Source organism: Lithobates pipiens, unplaced genomic scaffold (assembly GCF_037356315.1).
Source record: "Lithobates pipiens isolate NorthernLeopardFrog02 unplaced genomic scaffold, aLitPip1_a1.2 Scaffold_3, whole genome shotgun sequence".
NCBI classification, from domain to species: domain Eukaryota; kingdom Metazoa; phylum Chordata; class Amphibia; order Anura; family Ranidae; genus Lithobates; species Lithobates pipiens.
The window spans coordinates 173,252,989-173,276,986 of record NW_027507790.1 but is presented as its reverse complement, the minus strand read 5'-3'; the positions used below and the strand labels follow the sequence as shown (position 1 = coordinate 173,276,986).

Here is a 23,998-nt window from a genome sequence, read left to right as displayed (position 1 = left end):
GTTAATCTTTGCAACTCCTCCAGAGTTACCATGGCTGCTTCCCTGATTAATGCTCTCCTTGCCCAGGCTGTCAGTTTAGGTGGGCGGCCATGTCTTGGTAGGTTTGCAGTTCTGCCATACTTTTTCCATTTTTGGATGATGGATTAAAAGTGCTCCGCGAGTTGATCAAAGCGTGGTATATTTTTTAAAAACCTATCTCTGCTTTAAACTTCTCCACTACTATTTCCCTTACCTCTCTGGTGTGTTCATTGGCCTTAATGATGCTGTTTGTTCACTAAGGTTCTCTAACAAACCTCTGAGAGCTTCACTGAACATTTGTATTTGTACTCAGATTAATCACTTCGCACCCAGGGCAATTCTGACATTTCTCTCCTACATGTAAAATTCCTAATTTTTTTGCTAGAAAATTACATAGAACCCCCAAACATTATATATATTTTTTTAGCAAAGACCCTAGAGAATACAATGGCGATCGTTGCAACTTTTTATCTCGCATGGTATTTGCACAGCAATTTTTCTAACACGTTTTTTTTCAGAAAAAAAACAGTTTCATGCTTAAAAATAAAAACAGTAAAGTTAGCCCAATTTTTTTGCATAATGTTAAAGAGGAGGATAGGCCGAGTAAATAGATACCCAACATGTCACGCTTCAAAATTGCACGCGCTTGTGGAATGGCGCCAAACTTTGGTATTTAAAAATCCCCATAGGTGACGCTTTACATTTTTTTACTGGTTACATGTTTTGGGTTACAGAGGAGGTCTAGAGCTAGAATTATTGCTCTCGCTCTAACGTTCGCGGCGATACCTCACATGTGTGGTTTGAACACCCTTTTCATATGTGGGTGGGACTTACGTATGCGTTCGCTTCTGTGTACAAGCTCACGGGGACAGGGGCGCTTTACTTTTTTTTTTTTTATTGTTAATTTTATTTTTATTTTTTTAGTTTGACACTTAAAAAAAAAAATAAAAAAATTTATGACTTTTATTCTTATTACAAGTAATGTAAACATCCTTTGTAATAGGAATATGGCACGATCGGACATATTTACAGTGAGATATGGGGTCAATAAGACCCCATATCTCACCTCTAGGCAGGGAAGAATAAAAAAAAAAAAAAAAAAAAAAAAAAAAAAAAACGATCCTGGCTTCCTAGCCAAATCGACACCCATTAATTTGAATACAGAGGCCGGGTGTGACGTCATAACATTGTGCCCGGCCTCCGAACGATCATAGAGACTCCGGGGATGATCTGGTCCGCCGGAAATCTCTATGGTAACTTGCGGGGGCCGGTGGATCCTGTGACCGACTCACCGATGGAAGTGGTGAGTCGGTACAAGCACCGGAGGGCGGCGGGAGGGGGGGTGTCCCCTCCCGCCGCCCGTAAGAATGATCAAGCAGCGGAACAGCCGCTATGATCGTTCTTATGGTTCAGGGAATCGCCGGCTGAAAACGGCGATATCTGAATGATATCTGTGGCCTCAGGCATCATTCAGATATAACCACCGAAAGCCCATGACGTCAATAGACGTAGTATGGGCGCCAAGTGGTTAAATTACACACAGGTGGACTCTATTTACTAATTAGGTGACTTCTGAAGGCAATTTGTTGCACTAGGTTTTAAAGAGGGGTATCAGAGTAAAGTGGGCTGAATACAAATGCACTCCACACTTTTCAGATATTTATTTGTAAAAAAAAAATTAAAAACTATAATTTTCCTTCCACTTCACAATTATGTGCCACTTAGTGTTGGTCTATCACATAAAATGCCAATAAAATACATTTAAGTTTTTGGTTGTAACATGACAAAATGTGGAAAATTTCAAGGGGTGTGAATACTTTTTCAAAGCACTGTACCTCTATATCTAAAGGCAATTTATTTTTCATTTTGGATAGAGTGAACAGAGCTAGACCCCTTTTACATGAGCGGACCGATCAAGTCTGCCTGTCAATTTTTCCTCCATGGAGCGGCAGGTGTACATCCACAGACTTCCAATCTGATCTGCTAAAAAACAAACAGATGGGAATACAATTGGGTGTAGATGGACAGGCAGTCTGCCCATAAAAAAAAGTGGGCTGTGTCTGTATCCACTCTGCATAAGTGGAGCTGACACAGATCAGCCACCCGCTTGCTCAGCAGGGATCAGCTGCCCTGTGTTTTTATTTGCCATCTGTGTATTATTAGGGAGGTATCCGTTCCCCTTTCACACTGGAGGCGTTTTTAAGGCACTTTAGCGCTAAAAATAGCACCTGAAAAATGCCTCATCTGCAATCCCAATGTGAAAGCCAGAGTGCTTTCACACTGAAGCGGTGCGCTGGCAGGATGTCAAAAAAAGTGGTTTTGGCTCTTCTTTGAGGCACTTTAGGATCGCTCAGAAAGCACCCCTGCCCATTGAGATCAATGTGCAGTGCCGCCGAAGCGCCTGCAAAGAGCCTCGGCAGCATCGCTTTTAACTCTATATTTGGCCACTAGCGGGGGTTAAAAGTGCCCTGCTAGCGGCAGAAAAGCACCTCTAAAACGACGGTAAAGTCCTGCTAAAACTAGCGGCGCTTTACTGCCGACACCCCCGCTCTGTCAGTGTGAAAGGGCTCTAAATGAGAAGTTTGGGTTTAGAAAAAAAACAAACCTCTACACTCACCTCAATGCTACCGAATCAGTGTTTTGCTGCAACTGTCCCTTGCCAGTTCCAAGCCTGAGAACTGAGTAATCACATGCTCATCATTGAGTTTTCAGTCCACTTGGAGCTGAGAACTGTCAGTCACCGCTCTCTGCTCTGCTGCTCCAGCACTCACTGGAATGTCGAGCTGTGAAGGGGGCAGGAACAGATGGTTTTGGCTCTTAGGCACATGATAAAAGGCTGAGCCAGCTGCCAATGAAGCATATAGATGGATCCCGACAATATGGTTAGGATCATTCCATAACCTGTCGTGGCTCTGTGATGTCAGCTGACAGCGGGCTTTACCCAACTGTCTGCTAATTCTGGGCCACAAAAGTGCAAAAGCAAGTGTAGCACTGACCCCCGAGGAGCTGTTGGCTTGATTGGACTTACTGTTACCTTCTTCTCCTCGATCTGTGTCTTGGGGTTCACGTGGTAGATGGCCCAGTAAACTCAGAGACTGACGACAGATCCGCATAAAGGGATTTTTATTTGCAAAACGTGGACAATGAACAGTCTCTCAAAATGGGATCAGAGGGTTAGGAAGAAAGTTCAGGTACTCTTAGTTTCAAAGTCAATAATGAAGAACTTGCTTACTTTGACTAAATCCAGAGAATAGCCATTCACAACTGGATGTTCACTCAAGTTGGATAGTCCCTCTCTCACAAGGCCTAACAGCCAACAAGGTGCTTTACTCAGGAACAAGTCTCTGCCACAGATGTTGTTGTAGAACATGCAGGAAACTAACACTTGTGGAACACTTGTGTGACACCTGGATCTTTCAGCCAGCTTGGCGATACCCACAAGACTGGATTCACTTAGGTACTTCAGCCCTTCCAGGCTCTTGCTAAGAAGCCAACCCATACGTGGCCTTCTTCTGAACAGTCCTCCCCTGGATAGCTATGAAGTTACTGGGCCTCTCCAGCTACCAGAGACTGCACCGGACCACCTCAGAATCCTTCTTTAGTTTCCTTGCCTTGGGCTAGCCAGCCCCGAGACAATAAGTCAGGTGGATCCGCACCCCAGGCCATAGCCTTCCTGGGGGCTGGTCAGGAGGAGGCCATGGAATCAGAACATACTTCTGGACCAGAACCCCCGAACCACGTGACATCTGCATCTTAAGTACCCTCTCCCAGAAAGCACAGCAAAAGAGACACTCCCACTGGACGGGCTCCGAGAGAGAGTTAACTTAAAGCACTCAACCAGACTGTGGTTCCATGCCTGCCAGAAGAGACAGTGCCCCTTGTGGCCAGGCTGAACGTCCTATAGTCCAGTCAGACTGATGCTGAGGTCCAAATTTAGAACAATTGTACCCAAACCAAACTGCAGTTCAGGTGTAACCTTAACTTAAAAAAAAAAAAAATAGGGCGTGCTCTTCAAGAGCCGGTGCTACACAAGTGTAATCGTGTGACCCAGAGGAGAAGTATGGCCAAACAAGCTTTGATAATACTTCTCTTTTAAATAAAACCTCAATCTTTTACTGAGGTTGTGGATGCAGAAGACACAAAGGTTCCCTTTTTCAACATGACAGACAAATATGAACACTCACAATCGCGTATATATATATATATATATATATATATATATATATATATATACACCTGTAAAGTTACCTATACCATACTGATCCCTTACCGGTTTACAATAATATACTCCATTATCAGGATGACGGGTGATATACATAAACATGCCCTGAAAAACAACTGAAGTCAGTTCAGGAAGTCAGTTCAACAAATAACAGGCAGGAGGGTCAAAGGATGTGAGGAAGCAGACCCACAGGAGTCGCACGGATCGCTGGAGAGAATACGGTTACTCTAAAAGAGGAACTAGGAACACACACTGGAGCAAGGGACACATTTGGAACGGGATTAGGGCTTGGTATATCCTATTGCTCAGACAATAAGAGTTGATCTGTGCATGATTGGGAGGCTGGGCAGAAAGTGACTATGGAGCAAGGTATATTAATCTGGTGAGGCCCATAGCTACCGCCTCTGTACAGCAAGGAAGCAAGAACAGAGCACATGCTTGTAGAACCACAGATACCAGCAGAGCCACAGGTGACAGATCAGCTCTGCAACTGATCTGTGACAATAGTATCAAGACCAGTTTTATTACGTGTATAAAGATGATGCACCCATAATGGCTTATAGCCACCCTGTTTCAAAATGTATGTCCCCTAATTTTTGCAAACAATGTTTAGGGTCTTTCAAAAATAAATGAATAAAATAAATAAAAGTGAAGAAACAGGAGGTTGAAGATGAAAATTATTACATTTACATCAATCTGTGCAATTTCTTCTTGCTTCAGAAATTATTGGATGGCGTTTTAATGAGTTTAAAACACTGCTCCAGTACCATGTCAAGTGGACCGAGATTTCTAATAGAAGCCCATGTTAAATGTTACTGGAGCCATGCCATGTCAAGCTGACCAAGATTGCACTGCACTGCACTGGAAAATCTTGGTCAGCTTGACATGGCACAGCTCAAGTAAGATTTAACATTGACATCTATGGAAAATCTTGGTCAGCTTGACATGGCACAGCTCCAGTAAGATTTAACATTGACATCTATGGAAAATCTTGGTCAGCTTGACATGGCACTGCTCCAGTACCATGTCAAGTGGACCGAGATTTCTCATAGAAGCCCATGTTGAATGTTACTGTAGCCATGCCATGTCAAGCTGACCAAGATTGCACTGCACTGCACATGTGCGAGATTGGCAGGTGCATGCTGGGTAGCCAGCATGCACAGAATCCAGGAAGAAGGACACTGCGGCTTCAGATTCCCACACTGGAGATGGCCACACTTTGCAGGAACTTCACAAAGTAAGAAAATTATGCTGCACAAATAGAAAACTGTGTTTACAGCATACCTTTGTTACATTGCGCAAGGCAATATTGTATTCTGGGGGTATTTTTATCTTAAAATGCATATTTTGTCCAGAACTCTGCTTTAAGAGTTGATTAACTCCCTTCATCAGTTCATCCCTCACAGTCCCTACCTTTTGTTTCACCAGCCCCTCCCTCTTAGATTGTAAGCTCGCAGGAGCAGAGCTCATCTAACCCTCTAGTTTTGAATTGTACTATTGGTGTAGTGTCTCCTTACATTGTAAAGCGCTGCTTAAACTGTTGGCGCTATATAAATCCTGTATAATAATAATAATATAATAATTAAAATAAAAAATGGGTTATATTTACCTGCTGTGTGCAACAATATGACACAGAGCTGGTCCCTTACCTCGTCTTTGGCAGTCCCCCACCAGCACTATCTGCTCATTCTTTCATTCATTCTTTCAGCAGGTGCGCACCCAATCTGGACTGTGTGCATTCATAGACGTGCACAGCGCAGCTCGGCCACGCCCATGCCCCTTCCTCACAGGATTTGGCTGACAGCTGCTGCCTGTGTTTTATGTGAGAAGAGGAAGTCAGTGCAGCAATGCTGCAAATGGTGACAGTGCTGAATTGATAGAGGAGGCAAGTAAGTGTTTACCCAGGGGCGGACTGACCATTGGGCCACTCGGGCACTGCCCGAGGGCCCCATGCCACTAGGGGGCCCCATCAGAGTTGCCAGCCTCAATAAAACCAGGGAAAGTATTTAAAAATCTTTTTTTTTTGTACATCTGTCTCTGAAATGTCCCTTACCGACATCCTTTTGGTCTAAAAATCCTGAGATTATAGCTGCCCTACCTCTCCAGTACCTTCTCAGCCAATAGAAACATGTCTGTGTATACTGTGTGATTGTATACTGTGCATGTGTGTTTGTGTATACTGTGCGGCCCCAAAATGTCTGATTGCCTGGGGGCCCCATAATCTCCTATTGCCCGGGGGCCCCATGAGTTGTCAGTCCGCCCCTGTGTTTACCTAAATAAGTACTGGAATTTCACAGGTTAATTGGCAAAGTATTTTACCTTCTTCAATATTAAGAAAAATAACATTTCTCATTTCTCATTAGCCACCTCTATTCACTTCTCCCAAAACTCAGTTTTCTGTCTTCCAGATATGTCAAGGATTTTTTATTTTGCTTGGTAAACTGCTAAATCCATGTATTCTTTACATAGACATTTGGTTCTTAACGAGATCCTCAGTTGTATCGTTGTCGAATGCAGAATATAAGTTCTTAGGTATGTACTGAGGAGCGCCTGGTGCAAAAATCCCTCTACTTTTTTTTTAACCGTTCAATGGTTAAAGGAGAAGTACAGCCAAAGCTTGTTTGTGGATCACAGGAGTGCAGTTTGTTCTGCAGTCCTTCGACACGTTTTCAGCAGGGAGTGGGCTAAAGCCCGCTGTTGGCTGACGTCACAGAGCTGGTCCAGGCTGGGGCAAGATTGCGATAATAAAGTTAGGACCCGCCCATAACCCTGGAGTGGCACCTGGCTGCCCGCTGCCTCCCCCGTACTCACTAGAGTGCCGAGTTTTGGAGGGGGAGGCAGCGGGCAGCCAGGTGCCACTCCAGGGTTATGGGCGAGTCCTGACTTTATTATCGCAATCTTGCCCCAGCCTGGACCAGCTCTGTGACGTCAGCCAACAGCGGGCTTTAGCCCACTCCCTGCTGAAAACGTGCAGAGAGTTGGTGACTGACAGCTCTCTGTTCATGGAGTCCTGAGAACGGAGCGATCTGCAGTGTTTGATCACTCAGTTCTCACCCTTAAAGACCGATGCTGCATCCACCTAGACATGTGTATTATTTTGAAAAGAAAAAATATGATTTTGAAAAAAATGTCATACTTCTCTTTTAAGAACACAAAATATGTCCAACGGGTTTGGTGAGAAAATGTCTCCTCCTTCTTCAGGGCTAATGTACAAAAAATCAATAAAAAGTAAAATAGTGTGTGATTTATCTCATGTAAAACAGAGCAATATAAATCCAAAAAATCTACACAGCATCATGGTATCTCATACTTTTTACAGTTTATTTTTTATAATATAAAATAACAAAATCAATAAAAAGTTAATAAAATCAATCAAAAAATAAATCAATAAAGCAGAACATGGGTTAAAGGAAAAATGAACAACGTCAATTTCTTCTGGATTAAAGGGACAAACAATAATATTTTCCCCAATGAGTCCATACCTAAAAAATTTTCCATTAGAAAAACAAGTAAAATCACTTGCAATTGGAACAAAAAAAAATTACTTGCTTGATTAAGGTTAATGAGTAAAATCCCTGTTGAACTGGTGCAGTAACAGCAAAATGGAAGATAAAAAAAAACATAAACATAAATGCATTTTCCCAAACCAGTTTTTAAAAAAAATCATACGCGATAAAGAAAAAAAGAAGATAAAGCAATTCCAAACATCAAACTGGGGAACTATTTTTTTTATTTTTTTATAAATCAATGTTTGAGTAAAAACACAGGAACTAGTCTGTTACATTTCTATACTATTAAGGTGTTGGAAAAATCAGATCCATCTTCCATCGTATTCTGGAAACAAATTGGTAAATTCAAATCTGCAATATTATACCAGAACTCCACTTCAACAAATATCCTTCCCAAAACCATCTTTTGGGGCCATTGAGTAGTAGTGTGCTCAGTAAACCTCCTAGTCCCCCCTTTAAGTTAGGAATGGGAGAGGGCATAGTATTTATTTTTCCTCCTATTTGACCTCTTCTATATAGTACCTGAGCCAACTGCAATAGTTGTTTATTAGCTACCAGTGATACATTATAAATGTTTAACCAGTGACCTCCAATGTATGGGTTGAGCCACTTGGAGTCTGTATTAACTTTTTACAAAACTTCAGTAAAAAAAAGGAACACCTGTGTGGTATTTAGACCTTCTTTTTGGTCTTTAACCCTTTCATGACTAAGCCTATTTTTGGAATTTGGCGTTTACAAGTTAAAATCCATATTTTTTTTTATAAAATTACTTGGAACCCCCAAACATTATATATCTTTTTTTAGCAGAGACTCTAGAGAATAAAACGGCGATTGTTGCAATATTTTATGTCACACGGTATTTGCGCAGCGGTGTTTTAAACGCAACTTTTTTGGGAAAAGGGACACTTTCATGAATAAAAAAAAAAAAAACAGTAAAATTAGCCCAATTTTTTCGTGTAATGTGAAAGATAATGTTACGCCGAGTAAATAGATACCAAACATGTCACACTTTATAATTGCGCGCACTTGTGGATTGACGACAAAGTACGGTACCTAAAAATCTCAATAGGCGACGCTTTAATTTTTTTTTTACGGTTACCAGGTTAGCGCTACAGAGGAGGTCTAGTGCTAGAATTATTGCTCTCACTCTGACGATCGTGGCGATACCTCACATGTGTGATTTGAACACCGTTTACATACGCGGGCGCGACTTCCGTATGCGTTTTCTTTGCTTCGCGAGCTCGCGGGGATGGCGGGCGCTTTAAAAAAAAATTTTTCTTTTTTTATTTATTTTAGTTATTTAAAAATGACTAAATTGTTTTAAAAAAAAAAAAAATTATCACTTTTATTGCTGTCACAAGGAATGTAAACATCCCTTGTGACAGTAATAGGTGGTGACAGGTACTCTTTATGGAGGGATCGGGGGTCTAAAAGACCCCCCACCCCTCCTTTACACTTCAGTGTATTCAGTTCGCCGAAAACGGCGATTCTGAATACCGGATATTTTTTTTAAGCCGGCACCATTGGCAGCCGAGTAAACGGGAAGTGACGTCATGACGTCGCTTCCGTGTTTACGATGAGGTGACTGGAACGAAGCCGATTACGGCTTCATTCCAGTCCCTGCCCAGCAGCCGAAGGCAGCAGAATTTGAATCGGTGCTCCCGATCGAGCGGGAGCACCGGTAACAGTGGCGGGAGGCGGCGGGAGGGGGGAGGTCCCCTCCCGCTCCTCCGGCATAACAGCCGAGCGGCTTTTAGCCGCATCGGTTGTTATGCCTGGATAGCCAATCGCCAGCTGAACAAAACAGTACCAGGATGATGCCTGCAGGTGCGGGCATCATCCCGGTATACCCCCCGGAAGCCGAGTACGCAGATCTGCGTACGCTCGGCGGGAAAGGGTTAAAGTGTAAGTAAACCCTTCTATCGTTTTCAGTCAAGGAAGCCGCCATCTTGGCCTCTAATAATTTTTCAACTGCCATAATGCTGCACATGTGATCAGTTATGACACCAGCCATTGGATGGTTTGAAAGTTTGGGTGAGAGCACAACCAATGTGAACGTTAGCATTTCCGGCATGCCGGGAATGTGTTTTTTGAAACTGGGTTTACTCTCGCTTTAAGTAACACAGTTCTGTTCAAAATCTTAGGCTCGGTACACACTGGATGCCGATGTGGCTCCCAGCAGGGGTCCTGTGCATCTCAGTTCACTGTTTCAGGTCCGATTTCAGCCCGAATTTTTAGCTGAATTCAGGCCTGAAACGGAGCAAGAGACGCACAGGGCTCCTGTGCAAATTCGCACCGGAGCCGCATCGGAGATATGTGAACCGGCTCCTTAGAGAGCCGGTCACAATCTCCTGCTATTGCGAATTGAATGCGGAGGAACACGCATCCAATTCGCAATAGTGTGAGCCCGCCTAACTGTTTATCTAGTCCTTTGACATGATTTGAAACAGTAATATATGTGAACACATTATCCCTTTTCATTGAGGAAACCTGCATCAATGGCTTTCATGGCAGTGGCCCCATGTCCCTGTGTGTCATCCAGCAGGTGAAACATTATTTACTAAAAACTGCTGACATAGGTTTTTAATATGTTATACAGCCTTCCATTGTCCTTTCTATGGGGTGCTGCTCTACATTCATAAATTGTCCCTCTATTGTGGTTTAAAAAAAAATTCTTCTTCAAACTTAGTCATCAAATCCAAGTTTCCTGCCAACTATGAGGATTCTCGGTGCAGTTTTTTCAGTTTTTTTTTTTTTTTAGTTTTTTTTGTCGGGGGGTATATATATTTGTTGTGTTAATGCACATTTGTCATGCTAAATTACAATCTGAAAATAGCCTAACTCTAAAAGACAGAGTTTACTGGAACTGGATACATGGCCTGGTTGCTGGGGCAGCCAATTAAACAGAATTCTGAATGTGTTTTTTTTTTCTTTAGATCAGGTACAGGAAGTGAATAAGGAAAAAAAGGTGGAGCTTGGCACCATTGTAGAACAGAATGTGGATAAAACAGTATTCAGGTTCAGTTCACATTAATATCACTGACATGACAGCTCCCAGCATATGCTGCACAGAATAGAGCCTTTGTCTGTAAGTACAGTAAATATTGTTATGTACTTTACTAAAGTGACTGTAAACTGGGTGATACGCTTGTGTTACAGCTAATTTGTGAGCCTTCTATTTATTAATTGTAATCTTATACAGTATTCACTTCCAACACACTTCTATTAAATAATAATTATGTGCATTGCCACTTGTATTCATTTCAATATAATATGGAAATTGTCTGGCATGTGTAAGTTTGATATCAATTGTTGCTGATACCTTTTTTTAAATGTATGTTATCGTTATTAATTTATTACTAATGTATTAAATTATATTATTGCTGTCAATATAATAATATTTAATAAATACCTTGTAAAGACCACCAGATATTCATCAGTCTGCCATTTTTATTTACCTTACTGGTCTTCAACTGTAATCTTAACAAACAACTGGGAGAAAAACTGGCTTTTACTATATGGCCTTATTATTTTATTTCACTCTATTTTGGAACTTTTTACAACTGGGAAAATTGTCTTTTTCATTACAAGCTTTTACTTTTTTCAAATTGTTTTTATTTTATTTACTTATTTGATGTTCTTGTTTTTTTTTTTTTTAAATCTGTATTGTAGCTACTCACAGTCAGTCAGAGTTCATGATCTTCGATGCCCTAAATTTCTCCCTTTGCCTTTTTTAAGTTAGCCATAGAAAGACTTATAGAGATCATTCATCGAAAATCCACCCATGGGATTACACAGAATTTACAAATTCGTTTTTGCCTTTTCTTCAGATATACACGAGCATTATCTGTGCTTCCTTATTTGAGATTCATCACTTTACTAAAGCGAATGTATACATCTCACTCATCTACCTATAGCAAGGAAACAAGCTAACATCCTTATAACATTAAACCTTCAATTTCCATTATCAGGCCATATCTTTATTGTTCATTTGTTTTAAATTATAATTTACCTGTTATTATTATTTAATTATTCACAAAAACTATTACCTCCTTTACTAAACTTTTCAATACGATATACAATATCCTTTAACTACTCTATATATATAGAGCAATACACATTGTGCCTACCCCCATTATTTTAAATGTTTTCATTTCATTTGCTTCTTATACTTCTGTAAACTGACATAAGAACTCATCCTGTATTTGATGTATATATATATTTTTTTTTTTTATTTGTCACTTTGTCAATTTTATAAACTTTCAATACATTTTTATTGTGGAAAAAAAAAGATTCATATCCATCTATTTATAGGAGCACATTTCTTATGCTTTAAAATTGGGTCTTGTGACAGTTTCCAGACAATTAAATTAGTTGCTGTTTGAGTCAGTCCATATGTAGTATGATTTTCTTAAGCGTTGATTCTGATACAATTGTTGAGTCTGTGAAGTGCTATATTTTATTTTGCATTGTTTTATTTTATTTGTGTATTTTAGTGTTTGTTATGGGAATTTTTTTCATTCAAATATTCTTAAGTTATTGCATACTTGTTTTTGTGTTGACAAAAATGTTTAATCAAAATCAAAAATGACCCTAATAAAAAAAATATGGAGTTGTTAGATCTTGATCAATTGTGATTCAATTGATAATCTCTTTCCTATATTATCTAAAAAGGAACATGAACTAAATGTTCAAAAGTCCACCTTTTACCCGATTCACATATGTGTAGGCATTGTGGGTTGTAGTGCTTTCTGATGTCTATCTATCAATAGGTTGAAAGTTTAAAGTGGATGTAAACCCTCACATATACCCAGTGAAGTGAACAGGGTGCATCATCAATGATGATACACAGAGATGAAACAAATCCTCCTACATAAGTTTTACATGTATATCTGCTGTCTTCATCTCCTGTTAGCACTGCACTAAAGCCTGGGCACACAACCAGGACAGCTGATTGGAGGAAAGGCACCCCCTCCTCATAGGTAGAGACTTTCAGCTGTTTGTTGAATAGTTTAGCTCTGTATCTATCTATACTATTTATAGCATCCTCCTCAACACAAAACTCTGTCTGCTTTTATTATCATATGTGACAGAGAACTTGTCAGGGGTTAACAGGCTGATAAAAGAACGGAGCAGGAGACAGCTGCGGGACTTAGTGCTTTGAAGAGAGATAGCAAAACATGGTAGATATATGTGTCCAGCTCAAATTTCATGAATCAGTTTTACATCCACTTTAAGTCAGACATGATAAAAATAAATTGTAAGGTGGTAATTCAATTTTAGGCAGCCATTCACACACTGCGAATACCTGTAACTCAGTTCAGGGTGGGTCTTTTCACATTTTCCTGTACATTCACATGTAGAGTGATTGTAGCTGTATTAGTGCATATGTAACAACACAGTTCAGTACTGTACATCATTTTCTGTACCAACAGTTGCTTTTTAACAACAATCTTTCAGTGGGTCTGACCCTCTTCTTCTAGGCACAAGCAGTACTGAAAGTAGAACTATAGGCAAAACTTTTTTTTGGATAGAGGGAGGGTAATAACCCCTGTCAGATTTTTTTACGCCATCTGTGTCCCATTTTGGAGATTTCCTTTCACTTCCTATCCCATAGCCAAAACAGGAAGTGTGAGGAAATCCCTGCAAATGAAGGGAATCTCTTGGGGCCCCCCAGGTCACCAGAACTAATGTCCCCATTGGAAGATTTCCCTTCTATTACTTTTCTGGGGACAACCCAATATTTGTGATTTTCTTTACTTTCACTTTCAATGCTAATGGTAAACAGGACAACTAGAGAGGATGAATCTCCTTAACGGGGGGGAATAACAGACTGACAGCAATATAAACTGATAGGAATTCTAATCCCTCTCCATCCTATTCAAAACCCTCAAAAAAAGTTTTGCCTGTAGTTATATTTGAAGGGCAGAGACCTCCAAGAGCTGGCCCAAAAAATTAATTATTAGTATAAATTAAAAAAAGTACTGTAAGAACTTGTAAGTACTGTAGGAACCTAAGGGGTTAATCCTATGCATTGTTTAAATAGGCTGTTTAAACCTGGCTTCTCTGATCCTCCCCTCTTTCCACTGTCTCCTAATAATTTCCTGATAACACAGAGTTTATGGAGTCAGGCTGCACATGCTCAGTTTGGTGTATATTGCTAGAGAGATTTTTTTTTTCTTGGGAGAATGCATGTGATCAGCACAGGGCCAATCAGCACTGTCCAGATCAGGGACCCTGCAGTCTCATAGGGCAGTCAGAAAACTCCTCCTACAAGCTTTAATCAGTGGTGGTCTGGACACTGATAGATGACACAATACTGCTATATACTGCTAATGAGAAAAGGTATTTAGCAATTTATATTTGTTAAAATAATTGCATTTCCATGTTCTGTGTATTGTGCTTATTTTGCGAGTATTTCAATTTATATAATTGCTAATCTATAAGTGAAGTACTCTGAAATTAATAGAGATGTAACAGTACATACAATTACAAATTGCTACTGATCTATCAGCTACTCTCACTAAAGTATTTTCCTGACAACAATATGACAGCATACACATATGGATACAGGCTCTTCCCCTGCCCAATCACAAGACCATTTATACTATATAAATGAGTCACTGCCCCCAAGACAGCATTCTCCTTTTTTTCCTGCAATGCTCAGCCAGTTATGAAGCCGTTTAAAGCAAATCATTTTTATTTTTACCCTCACCTTGCTGGATTCATCTTGACTAGCCGCACAGGTTCAGCCTCTACTGTGACAAAGCTCCCTCCATTTGGGTGTAAACTGCCTATAAGGGGAGGCCTCTCCCATAATCCAGGTATTGGGGTGCAAGATGCTGGTCTCTAGGTATTATACAAGTGTCTCCTTCATTATGACTCCATGGATGAACATTCATTGGACTTCCTGCTGGGGGTGACTCCATGAGGCATTCAGGTGGTAAGACTTCAGGGTTGCCACCCCATCCCTTTATAACCGAACACATATTAATTACACAGGTTCTGTGGCTGATTAAGGTGGTAATTAAACTCACTTGGTGCCTTATCTGCATTATATTAGCCTCAGAACTTGGATAATTCATATATGTCTGGGTTTAAAGGGATGAGGTGGCAACCCTAGGTAAGATGCACCAAATGGTGCATAAGACAATAGTATTCAGATGCTGTTATGCTGTTAAGAGTTGCCTACAGGCATATTCTGTTATCTTGCACTGCTGAAAGCAGGCATCACACATGTGAATCTCTGTCGGCTTGTTGTCCACAGTTCTGTCTGTTTTGCTAATGCCTCACAGGTTGTGGTTTGTGTCTGCAGTACTGCTAAAGCATGGGCTGATAGAAGGTGTTTGCTGTTGCTGGGTTGAGCCTTTCCTATTAACTCAGCAATGCTTGGCTCTGCAGGCTTGACTTAGTGTGTATTAATGTTATAAATGCTTGGTTTGTTGTATTAACCTTTGTAGTACATTTGCCTAGTGTAGGTTAACTTGCCAGTGCTAATTGGCTGGTGTCTATTAACCCTTTATTGCTTTGCCTGTGATATAGTAACTCATTGGTGCTAATGTCCGCTATGTGTTTACTGACTGCTATACAATTACATGTTATTTCTAATGCCTGAGTCAATTTTAGTATTCTGCGTTATCAATCTGTAATTGCTTCTGTATGATGTGCTTCAGATCTTGCTCAGGGCAGGGTCCGTTTGCTGCTGATCATGTGGCGGACCTTGGCACTGTGACTGGTTGTGAAACACAGTTGTGAGTGGGGCTTTGACCCTTCAATGTTCTACGGATGGTTGTGTGGATTGCCACTAATAGTGTATTAATAATAATTTCCTAGCCAATACTTACAGTATTTCGGGTCAAGCTGTAAACTATCCTATTGCTTCCATTATCAAACAGAATAGCTCTAGTCTCTTCTCCAGCACCATCCAAAGGTCTGCAAATCTTTGCACCTGTGTGAGGACATCATCCATCCAGCATGTCCAAACTAAAATGTGTGAGTCACCTCAAGCATTAGAAGTGGAGTCGATGTTGAAGGAATACATGAAAGTGGCCCTTCTCCAGAATGACAAAGAGTTCTTTAGAACTGGCAGAGTCAGAAGAAGACTTTCACTGTCCACTAGGATAATCGCAATTTTGTAGGTCAAGGTAGTCTTATGGGCTGATTATTATTATTATTATACAGGATTTATATAGCATCGACAGTTTGTGCAGCGCTTAACAACAACGGAGATAACAGTACAATTACAATTACAATACAATACAATTCAATACAGGAGGGATCAGAGGGCCCTGCTCATTGGAGCTTACACTCTAGAAGGTCGCTTGCAAATCCGGCAGACTGGCTTTACCCAAGTTGATCGATCAATCAACTTGGTACATTCAGCCTGCCCACTAATGATTCAAATCTTGGCCAGTTCCTGATGAACCCTGTATGACCAGCCTTGGACTCTCAGATAAGTTCCCACTGACACCATTGTTTTTTTTTGTATCTGTAGGAGGTAATTCTTCTCAACAATCACAAGTGTAAGAAGCATTCTGCGCACTGACTATCACACTAATGTATCATGAGTTCTAGATATAGTAATATTTAGTAGGGGTTCCCTGAGACCAGAAAGTTATTTCAATGGTTCCTCTGTGTTGAAAAGGTCGAGAATGGCTGGTCTGTAGGAAGCTCTAGAAATTTCAAATGTCATTCAGTTCTATATGACATGTGCATTGTGCAATGCATTAAATGACATGGCCTAGACCAATGAATCTCAACCAGGGTTCCTCCAGAGGTTGCTAGGGGTTCCTTCAGCATTGGGCAATTTTTGCCTCTCAGATAAGTTCCCATCGACACCACTGATCTTTTTAGCTACCTGTAAGGAGGTAATTCTTCCCAATGACCAAAAGTGTAAGGACCATTCTTCCCAATGACCATCACACTAATGTATCATGAGTTGTAGACTTCTAATTTTTAGATGGGGTTCCCCCCGAGAGCACGTATTTCCTTCTCACTCTGCAACTGTCATTTTCTGTAATATGGCAACCTGGAGGTGTTCTGTATACAGAATGTGTACAGGACAACGCCCAGAAATGTCATTTCCTGCTTGTGTGATTGGCTTACTGATTTTCCCAGAAGCACTAAGATACAAATCAGATTTTCGGTATTCCCACATCCGCTGAAACAAACATTTTAGCTTTAGTGAGATACTTCCCCTAAGGGGTATAAAGACCCTGTCACTTTCCTCATTAGAACCCTAGTGCAACTGCTGCTCAATAATGAAAAATCACTCACATTTATTTTGCTCATGGACACAAACAGACAGCTATTTCTTCAGAATAACAAAAGGTAGGAATCTGCAACAAAGTTTAGTAAAATCCTTGCAATGTACACAGATCACCCAGAGCGTGATACTCTTTAATTACTCTTTAATTATGAGTGGAATTTATAGGTTACAATATAGTATTTGAAGATGTATTTGATGTGCCCTGGAAGATTTGTTTCTCCCTTTTTATTTTAAGTACCGGCATACACTACACTTCACAAGCCGGTTTAGTGTTGTTTAATTTACTTTATTAATCACTGAATATAAAATCAGGGCATCATAAATACTCTGCAATAACAGCAATGGGCACATGTCACTAATTCATGTATATATTGATAAATGTAAAGTTATGCGCTTGGGGGCTAAAACTATGCATGCATCATACCTACAGAGTACATCTGGGGGAATCCATGGGTGTTCTGTAGATCATAAGTTTAAAAATAACATGCAATGCCAAGCTGTGGTTTCCAAAGCAAGCATGGACAGTAGAGAGTGAGATATCATTTTGCTCATGTACAAAAAGGATATCTGGGAACTGGAGAAATTGCAGAGAAGGGCAACCAAACTGATAAGAGGAGGAGCTCAGCTATGAGGAAAGATTAGAGGAACTGAATTTATTCTCTCTTGAGAAGAGAAGATTAAGGGGGGATATGATGATCAACACGTATAAATACATAAGTGGTCCATATAGTGAACTTGGTGTTGAGTTATTCACTGTAAGGTCATCACAGAGGACAAGGGGACACTCTTTACATCTAGAGGTAAGGAGATTTAATCTCCAAATATGGAAAGGTTTCTACTTTTTACTCATGTGTGGGCTCCAGCGGATTTTTTTATCCACAAAAGTCCGGCGGACTTAGAAATTAGTTTTGACTCAAAAAAGAGAAGAAGAGAAGGCGAGAAAGCGGCGACAGTGTCAACAGAAGAACGGGCCACCACCAGTAAAAGAGCTGAAAGAAGGAGCGGAGGCCCGGCAAGAAGAACCGAAGAGGGGGACAGGACCCCCGAAGAGGGGGACAAGACCCCCGAAGTCAGAAGAAGACACCCAGGCGGTGACAAAGAAGAAAGCCAGGCTCCTCCACTAGTAAAAGAGCTAGCAGAAGATAGTGGAGGAGTCCAGCGAGAAGACCCCCAAGGATGGAAGAAGACCCCTGGAGCTGTGCAATAAATTATTTTAAACCCTTCTGTTGTTTTTTTTTTACATTTTACATTTTTTTTACATTTTTTTCACAGGTGAATGGGTGAACATTGTACCCCATACTCATTCACATAGGGTGGGGGCCGGTATCTGGGGCCCCCTTATTAAAGAGGGCTCCCGGATTCCGATAAGCCCCCCGCCTGCAGACCCCGACACCCAACGGCCAGGTTTGTCAGGAAGAGGCCCTTGTCCTCATCAACATGGGGACAAGGTGCTTTGGGGGGGGGGGGCGCGCAGAAGCACCCCCCCATGTTGAGGGCACGTGGCCCAGTACAGCTCAGGAGGGGGGGGGGCGCTCGCTCATCCCCACACGCTTTCCTGACCGGCTGGGCTGCATGCTTGGATAAGGGTCTGATATGGACTCTGGGGGGGACCCCCACGCCGTTTTTTCGGCGTAGGGCTTCCCCTTTAAGTCCATACCAGGTGACGGGGCCAGCGATGTGCCAATCTCGCTGCCAAAGGCGGCGCCATTGACCTCCCTCTCTAGTCCCGTCTACCTGTGTGTGCACAAGTCCGTTCATTTTCAAAAGTACAGCGGACTCCCGCCAAAAGTCCGGTTGTGTGTGGGCAGGTCCGCTCGTTCGGAAAGTCCAGCGGACCTCCGCTTCAAAGTCCGGCGGTTTGTCCCCCAGGCTAAGTCCGCCGGACAGTCTGATCGTGTGTACGTGGCATAAGAGCTGTGAAAATGTGGAATGGTTTCACTGGTTCTGTCCAGCTCAGTAGATTGCTTTAAAAAAGTCCTGGATTCTTTCCTAAATTTACATAGTATAACTGGATACTAATATTTATAGCTAAAGTTGATCCAGGGAATATCTGATTGCCTCTTGGGGGACCAGGAAGGAATTTTCTTTGCCTTCCTCTGGATCAACTGTGGGTATAGGATTGTGTATTTTTTTTTTCTATTGGTTGGACTGGATGGACTTGTGTCTTTATTCATCCAAACTAACTATTTAACTAAATATTTGAAGCAGGTAGAAAGTTAGCACTTTTCAGTCCAACCTTACTGACACTTTTTAAATTTACAAAGTAATTCCCTCCCCCAAGTACTGATCTTCCCATCTTGCTCCTGTTTCAGCTGCTGCTCCTCTTCCCAGTTGAGTGACACCTAGCGTCATTTAACCCACTTCCTATAAGCAAAACTTATCAAGGACACCCTCCTTAAGACACATCATTAAACTGTTTTGGACTCACAGGAGAATGACACAGGGAACAGCGGCTATGTTAAGCCAAATATGGTTTGAATCTCAGCTGGTTCAGCAGGGACCAGCGGAGATTCAATCCATCTATGGGCAGGCTGATTGTACCAAGTTGATCCATCGATAGGCTTGGGAAGAACCAGCATGTCTGATTTCTAGCATGTGACCATAGCTGCTAATAATAATCATTTTGTTCTCCCAGTAGGGACGACTCCCTGTACCCCCTTCCCCGCTGGGAGAACACAATAGCTCCATGGGAGAGTTTCTCCATGTCACCCACGGTTGTAGGAAAGAAAGTCACATAACCTATGGCCTGTCTTATCATGTCATCATGTTGCATTGTTCTCTATATCATGTAAGGCCACCTACTGCTGAAGCAAGAAGATAGAGGACCTGGTAATGGCAAATAACAATTAATCTGAAAACAGCTCCAAAAAAGACATTTACACAAAAATAAATAAATGGGGGTGTGCTGCATTTTGGATTTTTTACAAGTGTATATGAATTGAAAAGCAAATCTATGTATCCAGAACCCCAAGATCTCTGTATGCAGAGGTTACTTTCACAAGGAGGGAATTTCCTTGTGTTGTGTACAAAATAGTTTACACAGCAATAAAGAACTTGTTTGGCTAATTTTTTGACTAGTATGGAAGTTAGCCCATGTAGCAACCTTGGTAGAGAAAACGTTGACTGACCCTAGGACGCTCAGGCTTAGCTTTGAAAGCTTAATGCTACATACATTTATTGATATTTAATATTTCTCATTACTGTCATTAGCCAAAGTAAGACAGCACAGAAGGTTAGAAATAGTTCTGCTCCTCCCATTGATAGTGATGGTCCTTTTCTAAGTTGCCATGGCTTCCTAATGAACAGTACTATGGTCTATTTTCTGCATAATGGAAAGCTACAGTAATGCTGAATGCATCTCCTGTACAGGTTGAATGGATAGGAGACTCAATGGAGGAGGAATGGGTCTACCATTTTTGTATTGGCTGTACTTTACCTGTATACAATAAAGAATAAATGTATTATCATATAAATACAAGGCTCAAAACTACCTCCTCCTTTCGGGTACCAGACTTGGTGCGTGTTCCAGAGCCTGTCCATCTGCCTCAAAAACCAAACAAGTCCAAAGAGTGAAGGCCCTATACTCATTCACTAATCAATTACTTTATGTTGATGTTCCGTCACTCCCCACCAGACTCGTCCCTAACACATAGTAAACAGACACCTTAGACAATAAAGTTATTAGTTGTTGGATAAGCCTGGTGTGGGTCCTCCATTCTTTGGATTTGCTTAAACAATAAAAATATAAGTAGAAAACCCATGTAAGACCTAATGTACGCAGGGTTCTGATTCAGAAGCAAAGAAACAAGTCAGATGCCGAAAAATGGCTTACGTTTATTTTCAGTCTAAGATGATTTTGGAGTTGGTTTCAGAAAGGTTTGCTTGGAAGAATAAAAACAAAGGAACGTGATGCAAGCTATAACTAGGGAACAATAACCGCAAGTGTACGCTGCTATAAGATACAGTTTAGGCTCCTTTTTGTAAATTTATAATAAATGCTTGCCAAAATTAGGTCAGAGGAAAAACACTAATGTATGTGTACACCAGGCCTGGCTGTATTATAAGTATTTCTAAGTCATATGTGAAATGCCATTACACAATCAGTAATTATTCTCAAGCACTTAGAAATAATGGGTACAGCATCTCTCTAAGCTTTTAACCCAAGTTCAAAGCTGCTTTATATTTTGTCAAAGACTAACCTGCAGCACTGACATCGGACCCTGCTAAGAACTTGGGCAATGGCCTGAAAGGTGTTGTAATCATCAGTGTCAAGTTAACTTTTGCTCTATGATCAGTGAAGGTTGAAGGTGTGGTAACACCTGATTCCAAAAGCCTGTTATATGAACATAATGAAATACAGTGGGGGTTATTTACTAAAGGCAAATCCACTTTGCACTACAAGTGCAAACTACAAGTGCAAAGTGCAGTCGCTGTAGATCTGAGGGGGGCATGCAAGGAAAAGAATAAATGGCATTTTAGCTTGCACGTGATTGGATAATAAAATTAGCAGAGCTTCCCCTCATTTCAGATCTACCCCTCAGATTTACAGCGACTGCACTTTCAAGTGCACTGTGTGTGTATTTATTTACATTCTCTCATTTTTCTCTGTGGTTGATTTACTAAAGGCAAGGACAAATGCATTAGTAAATGCGGTAATGTTTCCCTTTTCAAAGATTACCCAATAATTATTATAGCAAGGAAAATGTAAAAAAAAACAGCATTTTTGCTTGAACATGATTGGATGATGGAAGTCAGCAGAGCATTCAAAAGAGCTTCACCTCATTCACTAAACTCTGGGGCAAATTCTCTTGCAAAGTTCAACTTCCCTTGCAAAGCAAAAAGCCTCTTTAGTTAATCAACCCACATTGAATGCACTCATGAAGGAAGATTGAAATTGAGAAAGAGGTACCAAGCCTAAAGCTGGCCATACGTTATACAATTTTCTTGTTCAATTTCCTTTAGATATACCTTCAGCTATGTAGTGCAAGTACCTGCCTGATTGTATACAATTTGAAAGTGTTTAGGTTTGACATCATATTATATGGTTTTGGTAAATCTATAGGAAAATTGTACAAGCATATTGTATAAACGACTTAACTCTTATGTACCTTTGTACAGGAGGAGTGCCGACAACATCTCCCTCAGTGCAAGAGGCTATCTCTCCAGCCACATGCACACACTTCAGACAGGCTGATAGAGAAACTTTCATTACCCTTGATAACCATTGTATTTTCACATTGTATTAACTCTTGTACTAATGTTTTCATACCCCAGTGTGTATAGTGACCTGAACTGTAGACTACATGTGCTGGTTACTTACATTGCACCCCTTTAGTAACTTCAGACAAGGCAGAGTGGCATGATGCCAACAACAGTGAACAGTCAAAAATAAAGTGCAGACATTCCCTAACATTCCTAGTCCCTAACTAGAGCCTTACGACTGCCCTAGCATACCTGTTTTATTAAAGTCCAATGTTGGCTGAGTCCATGTTTGGAATGTAACTCCGACTCCGGCGAGATACGGGCCATCCAGACCCCAGCAATGGAACCAGGCAGAGTATCCTTCTGAGTATGCGTGGATTCTCCTCCAGGGCTCTCAGGATCCAGGCCCTCGTCCTTTTTATAACACGCAGGACCAGAGGGTCGGACCCAAGAAAAACCTGGGAGTACAGTTAACCTTTAACTTCCTGTTGGGGCAGTACTACCCACTACCTGCCTACAAGTAGATGGTGGTATTGCATCAGGAATACTGTATGATACACATAAGTAAATTTATTTACTACTGAAGAATGCACATAGAGATACAGACCATTGTTTCATGTTTTATTTTGCTTCATTCACTAGTTTTATATTTTACATGCTGTTATGCACGCTGCCAGTTATTATTAATATTTGTTTATTGTTGGTGGTGTCTCTTTTTGTTATGGTTTTAGAAAATATAAGAGTATTTATGTATGGGATGCTGTACGTTCTATAGGACACCAGCATTCCACCACCAGCTTCTGAGCCATTTTGGCTACATGTATTACACAGAGCAGGTGATAATATACATGTACTGATGCAAGATGCATTATACTTCTTAAATATTATTATTATACAGGATTTATATAGCGCCAACAGTTTGCACAGCACTTTAAAACATGAGGGCAGACAGTTACAATACAATTCAATACAGGAGGGATCAGAGGGCCCTTCTCATTAGAGCTTACAATCTAGGAGGGAGGGTCAAGTGATACAAAAGGTAATAGCCGTGGAGGATGATCTGATGGAGAAATTAAAAGTACAGTTGTTAGGTAGGGGCCGGATAGGCTTCTCTGCTGGGTTTTCAGGGATTGTCTAAAAGCAAGCAGAGTAGGAGATATTCGGTTTGGGGTAGGGAATTCCAGAGGATGGGAGAGATATTAATATCTAGGCTTAACTTGCCAGAGTGCGTATTGCGATTAATTATCTTAAATGTGTTTCCAATAATCAAAGGTAGGTATCTGCAGTGGATATGGTCTAGGGGTAATAGGTAGGCTGGTGATTAAGGGAGAAGGCCCACTCTGTCTTCCCCCCCCCCCTCCCTCAATATGTTGGTGCAGCTCCTCTACTACCAAATTCATTGGTACCATTAAAGTCCTTTAGTTAGCTTATAGGGTCTTTTTGTGTAACTTTTTGGTAGGATGTGGTACCGTTGTGACATTTTTGTTCAAATGTTAGAGCAGTGTTTCTCAACTCCAGTCCTCAGGGCGCCCCAACAGGTCATGTTTTTAGGATTTCCCTCAGATGAAACGGCTGTGGTAATTACTAAGGCAGTGAAACTGATCAAATCACCTGTTCAAAATAATGGGGAGCCTGAAAACATGACCTGTTGGGGTGCCTTGAGGACTGGAGTTGAGGAACACTGTGTTAGAGGACTCTCTAATGAGGCTCCTCCTCCCAAAATGTCCCCTTTTTATGTACTTTATGCATTACAGTGTTTAACCACTTGCCGACCACCTG

The 23,998-nt window shown here is 41.1% G+C and overlaps 1 protein-coding gene across 1 annotated transcript in view; it reads left to right on the top strand.

Annotated features, from left to right (window-relative positions):
- Positions 1 to 9,538: 9,538 nt before the first annotated feature.
- The window catches only part of LOC143940787 (low-density lipoprotein receptor class A domain-containing protein 1-like), a 46,507-nt gene continuing 32,047 nt past the window's right edge, over positions 9,539 to 23,998 (top strand). The window contains exon 1 of the mRNA XM_077462513.1: positions 9,539 to 10,837. The gene's annotated coding sequence lies outside the window, so the exon portion shown is untranslated. The remainder of the gene's footprint in view (positions 10,838 to 23,998) is intronic.